This window comes from Echinops telfairi, unplaced genomic scaffold (assembly GCF_000313985.2).
Source record: "Echinops telfairi isolate 266 unplaced genomic scaffold, ASM31398v2 ScPeMD7_7469;HRSCAF=8507_0, whole genome shotgun sequence".
NCBI classification, from domain to species: domain Eukaryota; kingdom Metazoa; phylum Chordata; class Mammalia; order Afrosoricida; family Tenrecidae; genus Echinops; species Echinops telfairi.
The window spans coordinates 1,263,485-1,279,794 of NW_022111372.1; positions in this window are offsets into that span (position 1 = coordinate 1,263,485).

The following is a 16,310-nucleotide window of genomic DNA, read 5'->3' on the forward strand; positions in this document are numbered from 1 at the left end:
TTAGTTTGATTGAATCAAAATCAGAATAATCTTATTTAAATGAGTCAAAATTCAGACAGCTAGCCAAATGTTAACAAGCCAGTGATGGAGATGTTTAAAGTATTTCCACAATTCTTCAAGTTGTTCTTCATGTGTCAGTTGATTGCATATGATTTCCCCTGAAGAGTCTGTTGGAAACAGTTTCAGTCACTTGCTTTTACATTCACACAGGAGAGCTTACTTAATCACTGCCATTGAGTCGATGCTGACTCTATAGGACAAGGCAGAACTGTCCCTATGAGTTTCTGAGATGGTATCATGGTGCAAGAGTAGAAAGCACATCTTTCTCCCTAGACACGTCTGGTGTTTTTGAACTGCTGACCTTGATATTACAGCCTAATCACTACGCCACATGAGAACTAGGGAGACTAAATTGCCAAATAACTATGTTCAAGTCATCTTGCCTGCACATGAATGGCTTTGTTCAGGTTGACCCTAGAGATAGAATGGCATAAAGAGAATTGTAATAATTGGGCAAATGTACTCACTACTATGGATTGAAGTTGTTGTTCGGTGTCATACACTAGGTTCTGATTCACTGCCAGTCCTGAGTCATATTCACAATCAATCTTTTTGAGGAACTATGTCAATCTGTCTTTTGATGGGCTTCCACCTTTTCATTGACACTCTCCCTTGTTGAGCATAAAGTCCTCTGCCTTCTCTAGGACCTGGTCCTTCTGGCTAACATTCCAAAGTACTTGAGGTGAACTTTTGTCATAATCTCTTTCTTTTTAAAAAAAAATCATTTTATTAGGGGCTCATACAACTCTTATCACAATCCATACACACATCAATTGTGTAAAGCGCATTTGTACATTCATTGCCCTCATCATTCTCAAAACATTTTCTTTCTACTTGAGCCCTTGGTATCAGCTCCTCATCCCCATGCCCCCTACAAACCCTTGATAGTTTATAAATTGTTATTTTGTCATATCTTGCCTTATCCAATGTCTCCCTTCACCCACTTTTCTGTTGTCCATCCCCCAGGGAGAAGGTCACATATAGTTCCTTGTAATCGGGTCAAGGAGCTTTCTCATTATACTTCTTCTCCTGAGCTTCCTTCTCCATTGTCCAGCTTTCCTGTGTATATGAGATAATTAAATACCATGAATTGAGTTAGTGCACCTCAGTACTCAAAGTGACATATTTGCTTTTAGACACTTATGTTAGTCTGGGTAGACTAGAGAAACAAATCCAGAGACACTCATATATGTGTAAGTGAGAATTTTATATTAAGAAGTAATTATGCATCAACAAAACATCCCAATCAAGTTCAGAAGTTTGAGATTAGCCCATAAATCCGATATTAACACGTGAATTCCTTTTTAAACTCATGTAGCACATGAAATGATACTCAAATAGGAAGATCACATGCCATTGGGTGGAAACTCCTGTGGATCTAATGGCAGTGGTTGCAACTCCAGGGCTCTGGGTGCCATCAGTGTGGCTCCATGTGGCTTGTCAACAGAAATGTGTAGCAGAGAGAGAGAGAGGCTCACCTTTTCTGATGGCAGAATCAAGAGAGAGAGTTCCCAGAATCCTCATGAGAAGACCACGCTGACAAGGAGGCATTATCAGGCTGTTACCTGGTTGACAGATTAGACTCTACCCCTTCATTCTTTTATCAAGTTGACATGAAATTGTGTAACTACAACAACACTTTAAGAGATCTTTTGCAACAAAGTTGTCAAAAGCACACATTATTTGATTTCTTGACTGTTGTTTCCATGAGCATTTATTGTGCATCAGAAGAAAATTAAAATTCGGATAACATAAATATTTTGATTTATCATTATTTTGTATTTTACTCAAGTTCTGAAAATTCAGACATTGTTTACATGGAAGTGCCTTCCATAACAAAAACTAGTCTTTGATGTACTTCAAGTTCTCTACTCTTTCAGCAAGGAAGTTGTGTCATCCACACATGTTGTTGCTATTATTAGGTTTAATTAAGTCAGTGCTGACCCATAGTGACCTTATGCACAACATAAGGAAACACTGCCAGGACTGTGTCATCCTTACAATTGTTCTTTTGCTTGAGCCTACTGTTGTAGCCACTGTCAATCTATCCCATAGAGGGCCTTCCTTTTTGGTTGTTGTTGTTTTTTAATCATTTTATTAGGGGATCATACAACTCTTAGCACAATCCATACATACATCAATTGTGTAAAGTACATTTGTACATTCTTTTTTTTTCAATCATTTTATTAGGGGATCATACAACTCTTAGCACAATCCATACATACATCAATTGTGTAAAGCACATTTGTACATTTATTGCCCTCATCATTCTCGAAACATTTGCTCAACACCTAAGCCCCTGGCACCAGCTCCTCATTTTTCCCCTCCCTCCCCACTCCCTCTTGAACCCCTGATGATTTATAAATTATTATTTTGTCATATCTTGCTTTGTCCGATGTCTCCCTTTACCCACTTTTCTGTTTTCCATCCCCCAGGGAGGAGGTCACATGTAGATCCTTGTAATTGGTTCCCCCTTTCCTTTTTTTTTTTTTTTCTTTCCTCCACTGGTCTTGGATTTTTTTTAATCGTTTTATTGGGGGCTCATGCAACTCTTATCACAACCCATACATACATCAATTGTGTAAAGCACATTTGTACATTCATTGCCCTCATCATTCTCAAAACATTTCCTCTCCACTTAAGCCCCCAGCATCAGGTCCTCATTTCCCCCCTCCCTCCCCGCTCCTCCCTCCCTCATGAGCCCTTGATAATTTATAAATTATTATTTTGTCATATCTTGCCCTGTCCGATGTCTCCCTTCACCCACTTTTCTGTTGTCCATCCCCCAAGAAGGTCACATATAGATCCTTGTAATCAGTTCCCTCTTTCCAACCCACTCACCCTCTACCCTCCCAGTATCGCCACTCACAACACTGGTCCTGAAGGGATCATCCACCCTGGATTCCCTGTGTCTCCAGTTCCTATCTGTACCAGTGTACTTCCTCTGGTCTAGCCAGACTTGCAAGGTAGAATTAGGATCATGATAGTGGGGGGCGGAGGAACCATTTAGGAAGTAGAGGAAAGTTGCATTTTTCATCGTTGCTACATCGCACCCTGACTGGCTCATCCTCTCCCCGAGACCCCTCTGCAAGGGAATAGTCTGGGGGAGGGCCTTCCTTTTATTGCTGCTACTCTACTTTACCAAGCATGATATAGTTCTCTAGGAATTGGTGTCTCCTGGCAACATGTCCAAAGTATGTAAGAAAAAGACTCACCATGCTTGTCTCTAAGGAGCACACTGGCCATACTTCTTCCAAGACAGATTAGCTTGTCTCTTTTGAAATCCATAGTACTTTCTTTTTTTTTTTTATTAATCGTTGGGGGCTCGTACAACTCTTATCACAATCTTTACATACATCCATTGTGTCAAGCACATTTGTACATTTGTTGGCATCATCATTCTCAAAACATTTTATTTCTACTTGAGCCCTTGGTATCAGCTCCTCATTTTTTTTGCCCCCCTCCCTCAGGAACTCTTGATAATTTGAAAATGCATCAATTTTTCTTGGATCTTCCTTATTCAGTGTCCATCTGCATTTAGAAGTTGTTAATCACCCTTCTTCTAATCCTGAAGCCACCATTTTCTTCATCTAGCCCAGCTTCTTGGATTGCTTGCTCAGCAAACAGATTAAACTAGTATGATGAAAGAATACAATACTGACACACAAACCATTCACTGTTCCCTGGTGCTGTTCAAACAGAAGCCAATGTAATATGTGAGCACAATTAAGTTCTAGAATTCCCATTGTGGGGAATTCTATAGTCAGTTAAACACAACTCAACATGTCAGATATTCTCTGTTTTCAATTATTCCACCTCATATCGACAGTGATAGTGGTGATTGCATGTCTTCCTCTGATTCCTACTTGAATTTCTGCCACGTCTGTCAATGTTTCACTGCAACCAGTTTTAAACCATGTTCAGCAAAAAATCATATGTGTATAATATTAATAAGATGATTCTAAAATTTCCATGATCATTTTTTTAAATTTCTCTAAATTGGTTACTCAGGTAGCTATCTTCCAAATTTTGGGGGATAAATGAATGAGCACCTCTAATCCTGTATCAGTTTGTTGAAACATTTCAATTATCTTTCTGTCAATTTGTGAACCTTTTTTTTTTTTAACTAATGTCTTCAGAGTGGCATAGACATATTTTTAAATATCATTGATTCTTGATCATATGTATGTTAATCCTGGCTGACTAGAAAAACAAATCCAGGATACTTATATATGTATAAGAAAGAGTTTTACATACAAGAACAATTGAATATTGAGAAAACATCCGAGCCCAGTCCACATCAAGTCTGTAAGTCTTATATTAACCCACATGTCCAATCTCAATTGATAATGTCCTCTTCAGACTCGTGAAACACAGGCAATGATGCTGAATTCAGGAAGATCACAAGCCAATGGGTGGAAATTCTTGTGGATCCAATGGAAGTGGAAACATCTCAGTGCTGGCAGGGGTCTCCATATGGCTCCTTCAGTTCCAGGGCTCTAATGTACCAACATGCATGTTGTCTGCAGGAATGTCTCGCAGGGAGTGAGTGTGTGCCCTGCCTCCAGCGAGCTATTTATCTCATTAGCAACTCCAAATGAAGTCATCAAGCTGCGACCCGATTGACAGGCTAAACTCCATTCCTACACTCTTAAGTCTCAAATTGACAACAGATTATGTAACTACCACCCATGCTACCACTTAAAATGGTTGAACATGGACCTATTCTTTTGGCACAGTGAATCTATGTTGACGTTTCATCTTCCTTTGGTACTTCCTGCATTATTCAGTATTTTCCCCATAGAATCCTTCAATATTTTGACCAAGGCTTGAATTTTTCTTTAGTTATTTCAGTTTGGGACATGGAAGCATGTTCTTCCCTTTTGGCTTTTTAACTCCATGTCTTTGAACATTTCATCATATTTTACATTGTTTTCTTGAGATTCTTTTTGAAATTTTCTGTTCACTTCCTCTACTTCATCATTTGAGTTGATTAAGCCTCTCCACATTCAAGAGCCATCAATTTTCACTCAGTTTCTCATACTGTGGTGATTTGTGTGTTACTATGATGTTGGAAGCTATGTCACTGGTAATGCAATTGTGAGCAGGGTAATCCTAGCTAACAGGATTCACTAGACATTCCAAAAGAAAACTTTCCACGAGACAACAGAGAAGGATTGGCCCTCCATGTCAGATGAAGTAGCCACTGAAAACTGTATGCATAGCCTAAAAACAGTGACAGGCCTAACGAATGGAAGGATAACATTGTCAAAGACAGTGCCTGAGGATGAACCTAGTAGGTCAGAGGGCACTCAGAACGTGACTAAAGAGGAGCTGATTTTTCAAAGTGCAAATATGTAACCATGGTTACCTAAATCATGTAAACTTTGTGGGAGTGGGGCCTTCAGGATATTCATTAACTGATGGGGCACAACTCAGCTAAGGAGAAACAGCTGCAAAAATCTGCTGGTGACTAGAACTTGGAGTATGCGAGCATGGATCTAAGAGAATTGGAAGTAATAAAAAATAAAAGGAATGCATAAAGTGTAAGCATTAGTGTGCTGAATTGCACTTGTATTGGCCATTTTGAATCAGAAAGTCATATGACTTACTATACCCAGATTAACATAATCAAGAGGAATGGCATAGCATTCATTATCAAAAAGGACATTGTAAAAGCAATCATGACATACAATGCTGTCTGTGATACAATTATATCTATCCACCTTCAAGGAAATCCAATCAAGACAACTATTATTCAAATGTACGCATAAGGCACAAATGGTAGTGAGGAAGAAACTGCAGAATTATAACACTGACTTCAGTCAAAAAATAATGTCAAGATGCATTGATAATTATTTGCAACTAGAATGCAAATGTTGGTAACAAAGAAGGAACAGCCCTTGGGAAGTATTAATTTGGTTATAAAAATGAGGCTGGAGATTTTGTGATAGAATTTGGGAAAACCAATGACTTATTAATATTAAATTCCTTTTTTCAAAACACAAGGGTTGACTATGGATTCCCTTGATAAAATACAAAGAAATCAAATGGACTACATCTATACAAAAAGATGATGCAGACTTTCAATATCAGTGGCTAAAATCAAGCCAGGAACTGATGATGGAGAAGACATCAATGACTCATAAGTAAGTTCAGGAAAATACTGATCAAAATTAAACAAATGAAAGCCAAAATAAAACCTTGAATCTATCACACCTGAATTTTGAGAACAGAACAGATTGGATCCATTGAGTAGTAATGACAGAATACTTGATGAGCTGTGAGAAGACATTCAGAATATCATTCATGAAAGGAAGCAAAAGGTCATTAAAGACAGGAAGGAAAGAAAATATCAAAGTGTATGTCAGAAGAGATACTGAAACTTCCTGTTAATCATAGATTCACTAAAGCAAATGGAAGAAAGTGTGAAGTCAAAGAGCTAAATGGAAATATCAAAGAGCAACTCAAGAAGACAATGCCAAATAATATAATGAAATTTGCAAAGACCTAGAATTTGAAAACCAAAAGGGAAAAAACATGCTCAGCATATCTTAAATGGAAAGAACTCAAGAAAAAAATTCATGTCCAGAGTTAAAAGTCTTGAAAGACTCTATGGGCAAAGGTACATTGACAAAGGAAGCATCAAAAGAAGATGGAAAGAAGAGTCGCTAAAAAAAATACCTAATTGGACTTCCAGGAATATGGTGCTAAAATAGATACCTTACTTAGATCTCTCTTCATATGACTCAGAGTAAAACAGGTAAGGAAGCCAAACAGGGGAGCCTAGACACAGGGCCTAGATTATCGGCAATGTGGGATTTAGTTCATACTCCCCATACTGATTCTCACCCATGGGGAACATAGCAGAATGATGTTGAGGCCCCCTTCCCACTTGCCAATGAAGGTCCCTCTCCAGCTCTGGCTAAAGCTCCACCCACATACCTAAGCAGTCCTACTCAGGGAATTTAGAAGAGAGACTTAGGTGCAGGGAATCATAGGAAGCAGTTTAGACTTTCCACACAGATTCTCACCCAGGGTGAACACAGCACTGAGGTTCCCCCTTCCCTGCAACCATTGAAGTTCCCTCTCTGGCTCTGGCTGAAAGCCTGCCCTCCTACTGCAGTAGGCCAACTGAGGGAATTTAGGGACAGTACTCAGACACAGGGCACTACAGGATCTACTTGGACTTCCCTACCAGGATCTCACCCACAGGGAACACAGTAGAATGACACTGAGGTCCCCACCTCCCTATGCCAGCAAACAGCCCACTCTAGTTGCTGCAGGTGCCCCACCACCCAGCAAAGCAGACCTATCAGGGAAGATTGAAATGCAACCGAGACTCAGGACATGACAGGATTGGGACTTAAGGCTGTGGTCTGGCTCTCCGGTCATATAACCCCCACTTTCTAGGGAGAAAGCGGGCCCCTGAGGGACAGTGATGCAACTCAAACTCACAGCCTACCTGGCTCCAGATAGTTGTTAGGCCTATTCTTGTTATTTTCTGAAAAACAAAACACGGGGCTCCTTTCTGAAACACAGGAATTGGGACTCAGCAAGTCAGTGTTACTCAGCAACCTTCCCCACCCCTGTCAAGGGAACATAAGGTCCCACTGGCCCTATCCAGACCACCTTCTGATCATAAACTCCTCCTTTACGAGTAAAGGGGTGGAGTTTAGTATGTCAACCAGGTCACAGCTTGATGAACTCATTTGGAGGTGCTAAGGTGATAAATAGCTTGCTGGAGGTGGCACACAAATTTAATCACTGCAGGATATTTCTGACAAGAAGCCACATGAAGCTGTAGAGCCCTGGGAGCTGGAGGAGGCACGTGGGGAACCCTGCTAGTGCTGAGATGCTTACAATGCCATTGGATCTACAAGACTTCCCACCTACTAACCTGTGATCTTCCTGAATTTGGCGTCATAGCATGTGTTTTTCGAGTCTGAAGAGGACTTTATAGATTGGTATCAGACATATTGGCTAATATTGGACTTATGGACTTGATGTGAACTGGGCTGGGATGTTTTCTCAATATTCAACTGCTCTTATATATAAAGCTCTTTGCTATACACATATGAGTGTCTATGAATTTGTTTCTCTAGTCTACCCAGTCTATCACAGTTACACTGTGATAAACATTCATATAAAGAAGAAAGAGAGACTTATGGTAGATACCCTATCACAAAACCTTCATGGTGGAGATAAATGAATGGGGGAAGAAAAAGGAAAAAATTAACTCAGTAAAAAGCTAGTTCTTCAAAATGATCAATAGAATCAACAAACCACTAGTAAACCTCAATATCTAGAATGAGAATGAAGCAGAAGAAATTATAACAGACCCAGATGAAATTAAAAGGCCAATTACCCAGTACTGTGCAGGACTCTACTCCAATGAATTCAACAACTTGGAGGACATGGACAAATACCTGGAAAAAGAAACCCTCCTCAAATGATCTCATATGGACATCAATAACTTGAAAAGACACATAGCAAAAGAATAAATTGAAAAAGTTATCAAGGAACTACCAACTAAAAAAGGCCAGTCCAGATGGCTTCACAAGAGAATTCTACCAAGCATTCAGGTAAGAGCTTTCACCAATCCTACGCAAGTTCTTCCAGAACATAGAAAAGGACAGTAAACCCCCAAACACATTCTATGAAGCTAATATAACACTGAAACCAAAGCCAGACAAGGATCCTACAGGAATGGAGAACCACAGGCCAATATGTCTAAGAACATATATGCAAAAATCTTTAACAAAATATTGGCCAATAGAATACAAAAAAAATGTTTTTTTAAAAAATCCATCAAGACCAAGTGGGATTCATACCAGGGATAAAGGGGTAGCTCAAAATCCAAAAAACAATCAATATTATCCATCAAAATTGAAAAGGAAAAGGACTAGATCCATATGACAATATCAATAGATGCAGAAAAAGAATCTGACAATATTCAACACTCATCCCTAATAAAGACACTCAAGAAGATAGAACTAGAAAGAAAGTACCTCAATATAATAAAAGCTATATATGAAAAACCAATACCCATTGTTACAATCAATGGAGAATTAAGAAAACATCCCTACTGGGGACCTGACAAGAGTACTCTTTGTCCCCATTTCTATTCAACATCATCCTGGAGGTCCTAGCTAATAATATAAGGTATCAAAAGGGTGTCAAATGTATGCTTCTTGGGAAAGAAGAAGTGAAATTATAGTTATTTGCAGATGACATTATTTTATACATAGAGAACCTCAAAAGCTTCACAAGAGGATTGCTGGAAAAGATAGAGAAATATGATAGAGTGGGTTGATATAAGATCAACAAGCAGAATTAAATTGGATAGCTATACACCACTGAGGAAGTTACAGAAAAAGTGATCAAGACGTAGCACACTTCAAAATAGCCAAGCATAAACTGAAAGATCTTGAGATATAGCTAAACAAAAAAACAAAAGTTCTGTATAAGGAAAACTATAGAACATTATTACAAGAAACCAAAAGGGACCTTCACCACTGGAAGAATATCCCATGCTCGTGGATCTGAAGACTCAATCCTGCCTAAGGCACAATACAAGTGCAATGCAATACCAATACAAATTCCAGCATCATTTTTCAAAGAAAGAAAAAACTGACTACCAGCTTCATATGAAAAGGGAAGGGGACCAGAACTGGCAAAGAACTCCTCAAGAAGAAAAGCAAAGTGGGCAGGTTTATACTACCTGACTTTAAAATGTATTATACAGCCACAGTAGTCAAAGCAGTGTGGTACTGGTGTAATTATAGATACTTGGACCAATGGATAAAAACAGAAATTAAAACAGCAGCATACAGACAACTGATCTTTGACAAAGGTACACAAAATATAAAATGGGAACCAGATGCCCTTTTCAACAAATGGTGCAGGAAAAACTGGATACCAGCATACAGAAGAATGAAATAAGACTCTTACCTCACTTCACACACAAAAACAAACTCAAAGTGGATCACAGACCTTGAGGTAAAATGCAAAACTATCAGGATCATCAATGAGAAAATCGGGACAAAGCTAAGAACCTTAGCACAGGGAATACATGGGCTATTAGACTTAAGGGAGGATACACTCTCAGAGGAAGACAATAAATGAGTGGGACCTACTAAAGATAAAACACTTATGTACATCGAAAGACTTCATCATGAGAGCAATAAGAGAACCCACAGAGTTGGAAGATATTTAGTAATGACATATCAGACAAAGGACTTTTTTCTTTCTTTCTTTCTTTTCTAAAATCATTTTATTGGGGCTCATACAACTCTTATCATAATCCATACATCCATACATTGTGTCAAGCCCATTTGTACATTTGTTGTCATCATCATTCTCAAAACATTTTCTTTCTACTTGAGCCCTTGGTATCAGCTCCTTATTTTCCCCCTCTCTCCTCCACTTCCCCTCCCTCACGAGCCCTTGATGAATTATAAATTATTATTATTTTTTCATGTTCTTACACTGCCCGATGTCTCCAAAGGGTTTATTTCTAAAATCTACAGAATCCTGCAAATAAAACAAGAAAAAATAAAAATAGCCCACTGAGGAGGTGGGCTGCAGACATGAACAGAAAATCCACAATGAAAGAAAGCTTAATGGCCAATAGACATATTCGAAAATGTTCCCTATCATAAGCCATCCAGGAAATGCAAATCAAAACAACTATGAGATACTACCTTATACCCACAAAGCTATCCCAATTCAAAAAAACAGAAAGCAACAAATGTTGAAGGGGGTGTGGTGAGATAGGAATACTCACTCACTGCTGGTGGTCTTGTAGATATACATACAACCATTGTGGAAAGCAGTTTGGCAATACCTAAAACAGGTGGAAATCAAGCTACTATATGACCCAGCAATTCCACTACTGGGCACATACCCAGAAGAAATAAGAGCTAGATCACAACTAGACAGCTGTTCTCCAATGTTCATCGCTGAACAGTTTACAAATCTCAAACAATTGGAAACAATCAAAATTTCCTTCAATAGATTAATGGATTAAAAAACTGTGGTATATACATGCAATGGAATGCTACACATCCCTAAAAAACAGTCAGGAAACTGTAAAACACCTCATTTTGTGGAAAGAATTGGAAGATATGATGCTGAGTGAAGCCAGCCAAGAACGAAAGGTCCAGTACAATATGAGTCCCCTGAGGTAAGTACAACACCAGCAGAACAGGCACAAGGGAAAAGGCACACAACACACAATTCCCAGACTGAGGACCAGATATTCTGTCATAAGCCAGAACAAATCCAATGATCCATACGTCATCAAAACTAGATGCACATAACACCTGTGCTGAAAGATATCTTCCCCTCCTCCCCCTACTCATATGCCTTTAAGGCCCACAGAGAGGTAGGAGAAGAAAAATGATGGCAATGTGGGTGGGGGGTGTCAAAGCACTAACCCACCCATGAGGAGGTTACTATTTGCATTTCCATAGGAAAGGGAGAGCAAGAGTAGATGTCATTCTGGTGTGCCAATCTTTTAGGGCAATGTTCCTGCTTGGAGCAGCTCATTTCCAGAGAGGTTTGCAGGGCTGGCCTCAATTCGAGGTGTGACCCAGTTTCCCTAGATGACAGTGCTGCAGAGGAGAGCCCTGAAGATACACCTTGGGGAAAATGGACGCTCTGGCCCACCCACATGGGGAAAATGAAGAGGGGAATGTAATAGACCAGTGATAGAAGTGAAGCCCTGAAGTTTCAGAAGTATCCAGATCATAGACTTCTGACTCAGGGGGCAGCACTTGGCACCCCATCTGAACTGGTTGGGGATTACTCACAAGAGGTACACACTGAATGCCTAAAGATTTAACTGTGTGTGTGTGTGTGTGTGTGTGTGTGTGTGTGTGATGGAGGTGGAGGGGGGGTGGGAGAGTACTAGACCACTCCATCTCTGACTGTAGGAATAGAATGAGATGTTTAAGATGCTTGCCTATCTGACACGAATGCTGAAGACTAAAAATGTATATGAGTTGTTAGGTGTGCAGGAACAGGGATGTGCAGCTCTAGAAGAAAGGGTTCTGGACTGATGGCTCATAACATGTCCTTCTCTATATTTAACAGAGATATTAATCTGCTCTATGTCAGGATTCCTGTTAGTCTTGTGACTACCTGTATGTTTATTTATTTATTGTGATAGGTAGGTTTATTGTGCCAACCTGGCCAATAGGAACATGTGGGATTAATCAGGTAGCAGTTTGACTGGAGGGCAAAGAGATAAATGGCTCTGCAAGGCCCACCACTCTCTCTCTTGCTCTCTGGTGATCAGACCAGTGTGCAGCTGCTGTAGCTAGTTCTCTGTCTCAACTTAAGAGCTACACTACCTGTGTGACAAGCCAACCCATGGATCATGGCACTAGAGCTTGAGGTTCCTTCGAGACCTGCTTCACCATACTGCTGGTGTGTATATTGCTTGATCTTGAGACTGGTGGATCCTGACATCTTGCATTGCTTGAGTTCTATATTCCATCTGGACCTGCTTCACCTAGCTCTTGAGCTGCTGACTGTTGGTGACCCACCACCCACTGTTGTTTGCTGCCTGTGGGAAGACTCTGCCTGCATTGCCTGAGGGAAGACTCAGCTGGCTGCTTCCTTAATGTTGGCCTTGGAAGCCCTTGTGAGTTAAAGGACTTCCAATATATTAACTGTTCCACAGAAGTAAGTTGAACTGAGTCCTCTGTACTGTTTTGTGGACTAATTAGCTGCTATATTCCTTTGTGCTGTATAAACCTATCCATATATATATATATATATATATATATATATATATATATATATATATATATATATATATGGATATAAGTGTCCTAGTTTTGTTTCTCTAGAGAACCCTGCCAAATATATATATGTTATATATTTGTTTATTATTTTTGGTGTTTATCTGTCCAAGATAGGCAGGAAAGACAACATTAGGGAGACAACTACTGGTCTGACATTTCCTGGGGGTCATGGAAGGGAGGCGAGAAGGTGAGTGGGGAGACAACAATGATGGGTACAGGGGAACAGTAAGTGTTCTAAAATTGATTGTAGTTTTTCTAATTGACTTTAATAAATCAAATTGTATCTTAGAGGAATTACTGTGAGGTGACGAACAAGTAAAAATAATAGTGGGGTAGAAGGATAGAAAAAAGGAAAGAGGAAAGAAAAATAAACAAATATATAAATATATGTGTATGTGTTATTTATGTATATATATGCAAATGAAACAAGGAAGTTGGTGGACTTTCGGCCTTTCCTTAAATCTTACACCAATTCAAGAAGAGTTTGTTCTAAATAATGTGGCACTGTATGATACCTTCCTGACATGATCACTATAAACAAGTGAGTGCATAAGTAAATATGTTGGAGAAAGCTGCAACAAGGTGCCCAGTTATTAAAAGGTGTCCATCTAGAGTCTTAAAGGCTTGTAGTTAAACAAGCAGCCATTTAGCAAGAAAGCAACAAAGCCCACATGGAAGAAAAACACCAGCCTGTATGATCATGAAGTGTTGAGGGGAAGAGATATCAAAAGTTCAAAAACATGCAACCAAATTGATGTGAAGGGACATGGATGTAGTTGAGACCTGAAACCCACCTGTAAGATAACTGGACAGTCCCTTTCAGAGCAGAGGGGCCACACAGAACAAATGAAAAATCCAGGGTGCAGTATGGCACTGATGAACCACATAACTATCCTCTAAATATTTCCTTACTTATATGGTCATTTGTTTTACCTCACTAATCTTGTTAGATTTGCATGTGTTCATTTGTCTATTTAAGATTCTTTGGTACATGAAAGCCAAGGTAGATAACCCTCCAGAAAGAGTAAGAGGAGTAATGGTTCCCTGGGGTCTGGAAAAGGCGGGGGTGGGGGTGGGGCCTGGGTAATAGAAAGCTGATAGCATTGATTACTGTATAGCCCCACTCGATGGGTGTGAACAACATAATTGTATGTGAATGGATATATTGGATTGTGTAAGATATGGCACAGAAAAAATATTATAAGGAAAAAGAATAATGATAAAGCTTCTTGAGGGGAAAAGGTAGGGATGGGGGAAAGGGGAGCTGATATCCAGGAGTTCATGAAGAAAGAAAATGTTTTGAAATGATTGTAGTAACAATTGTAAAACATTTCTTGATATGATTGAACTATGAATTGTTTTGATATTTGTAAGAGCTCACAATAAAATGATATAAAAATATTTAAAAATAAAAGAACTAGTTGGCATTCCACCATTTCAGGAGGTAGCATGTAAACAAGAACCAATGGTGCTTAAGGAAGAATTTCAAGTTGTGCTGATTATATTCATGAAGAAAAAAAAAGCTACAGGAATTGATGAAATACCAAAAGAAATATTCAACAAGCTGATGAAGCACTGGAAGCACTCACTCCTCTATGCCAGGAAATTTGGAAGACAGCTACTTGGCCAATTGACTGGAAGAGACCCATATTTTCACTCATGCTGAAAAAAAAGATGACCGGACAGAATGCACAATCTCTAGAGCAGTATTACTGATGTCGCATGCCAGTAAAATTTTGCTGAAGATCTTCCAACAACAGTTGCAGCAGTATATTGACAGGAAGCTGCCAGAAGTTCAGGCTGGATTCAGAAGATGATATAGAACAAGGGGTATCATTGCTTATGTCAGTTGAATCTTGAATGAAAGTTGAGAATACCACAAAGATGTTTACTTATGTTGCATTGATTATTAGACTGTGTAGATTATAACAAACTACAGATCATCTTGAAAAGAATGGGAATTCCAGAGCATTTTATTTTGCTTATGAGGAAATTGTACATGGATCAAGAGGCAGGTGTGCAAACCAAACAAGGGAATACTGAATGGTTTAAAATCAGGAAAGGTGTGCTGTAGGGTTGTATCCTTTCATCATAATTATCCCATCTGTATGCTGAGCTAATAACTGAAAACGTTTGCTTCTATGAAGAATAATGTGACAGCAGGATTGGAGGAAGGCTTAGGAACAACCTGTGATATGTAGATGATATAACCTTACTTGCTGAAAGTGAGGGGGACTTGAAGTACTTACTGATGAAGTTTACAAATTACAGCCTTCATTCAGTATGGATTACAACTCAATTTAAAGAAGACCCAAATTCTCACAACTGTATCAATAGGTCACGTCATGAAAGTGGAGAAAAGTTGGGAGTTGTCAAAGATTTTTGTCTTGCTTCGATCCACAAACAATGCTCATGGAAGCAGCAGTCAAGAGAGCAAAAGAAAAGTTGCATTAGGTAAATATACTGCACAAGACCTCTTTAAAGTATTTAAAAGCAGCCATGTCCCTTTGAGCACAAAGGTGTCCCTGACCCAAGCTATGGTATTTTCAGTTGCCTCATATGCATGTGAAAGTCGGACATTGCATAAAGGAAACCGAGGTACAGAAGAATCCATGCATTTGAATCGTGGTGCTGAAGAAGAATATTGAAAGTCCCATGGACTGACAACAGGACAAAGTTCTTGGAAGAAGTTTGGCCAGAGTGCTCCTAGAGGCAAGGATATTCAGACTCCATCTGATATACTTTGGACATGTTGTTAGGAGAAATCAGTCCCTTGAAAAGAACATCATTTTTTTGTCAAGTAGAGGGGCAGCAAAGGAGAGGAAGGCTCACAAGGAAATGGACTTGCATCATGACTGCAACTATGGGTTCAAGCATAGGAACAGTTGTGAGGACGGTGCACGGGTGAGCACTATTTCATTCTGCTGTGCATGGGATGGGGCCTCTGTAGGCCAGAACTGCATAGCTCCTGAGGACAACAACATTCAAGAGCAAGTTTCAGAGTGCCTTCTGGCATTCATTTTGGTTTTTCTTTCCTAGCTTTTTAATGACCTTTTGTTTTTTACATATATGAGGTTCTTAAATGTTATCCTGAAACTCCTCTGGTGTTCTCTTTTTAGTGTTCAATGGGTCAAATCTACTCTTGAGAGGGTCTCTAAATTTGCGTAATATATACTCAGGATTATACTTTGTTTAGTCTCATTTTAATTTTCTTCAGTTTCAACATGGTTTGCATAGAAGCAACTGATGATCTGTTCCACAGTCATGCCTTGGCCTTGTTTTGGCTGATGAGATTGAGTTACTCTATTATGTCTTTCTACAGATGTAGTCCATATCATTCTTTTTTTTTTTTTTAACATTTTATTAGGGGCTCATACAACTGTTATCCCAATCCATACACACATCAAATGTGTAAAGCGCATTTGTACATCGTTT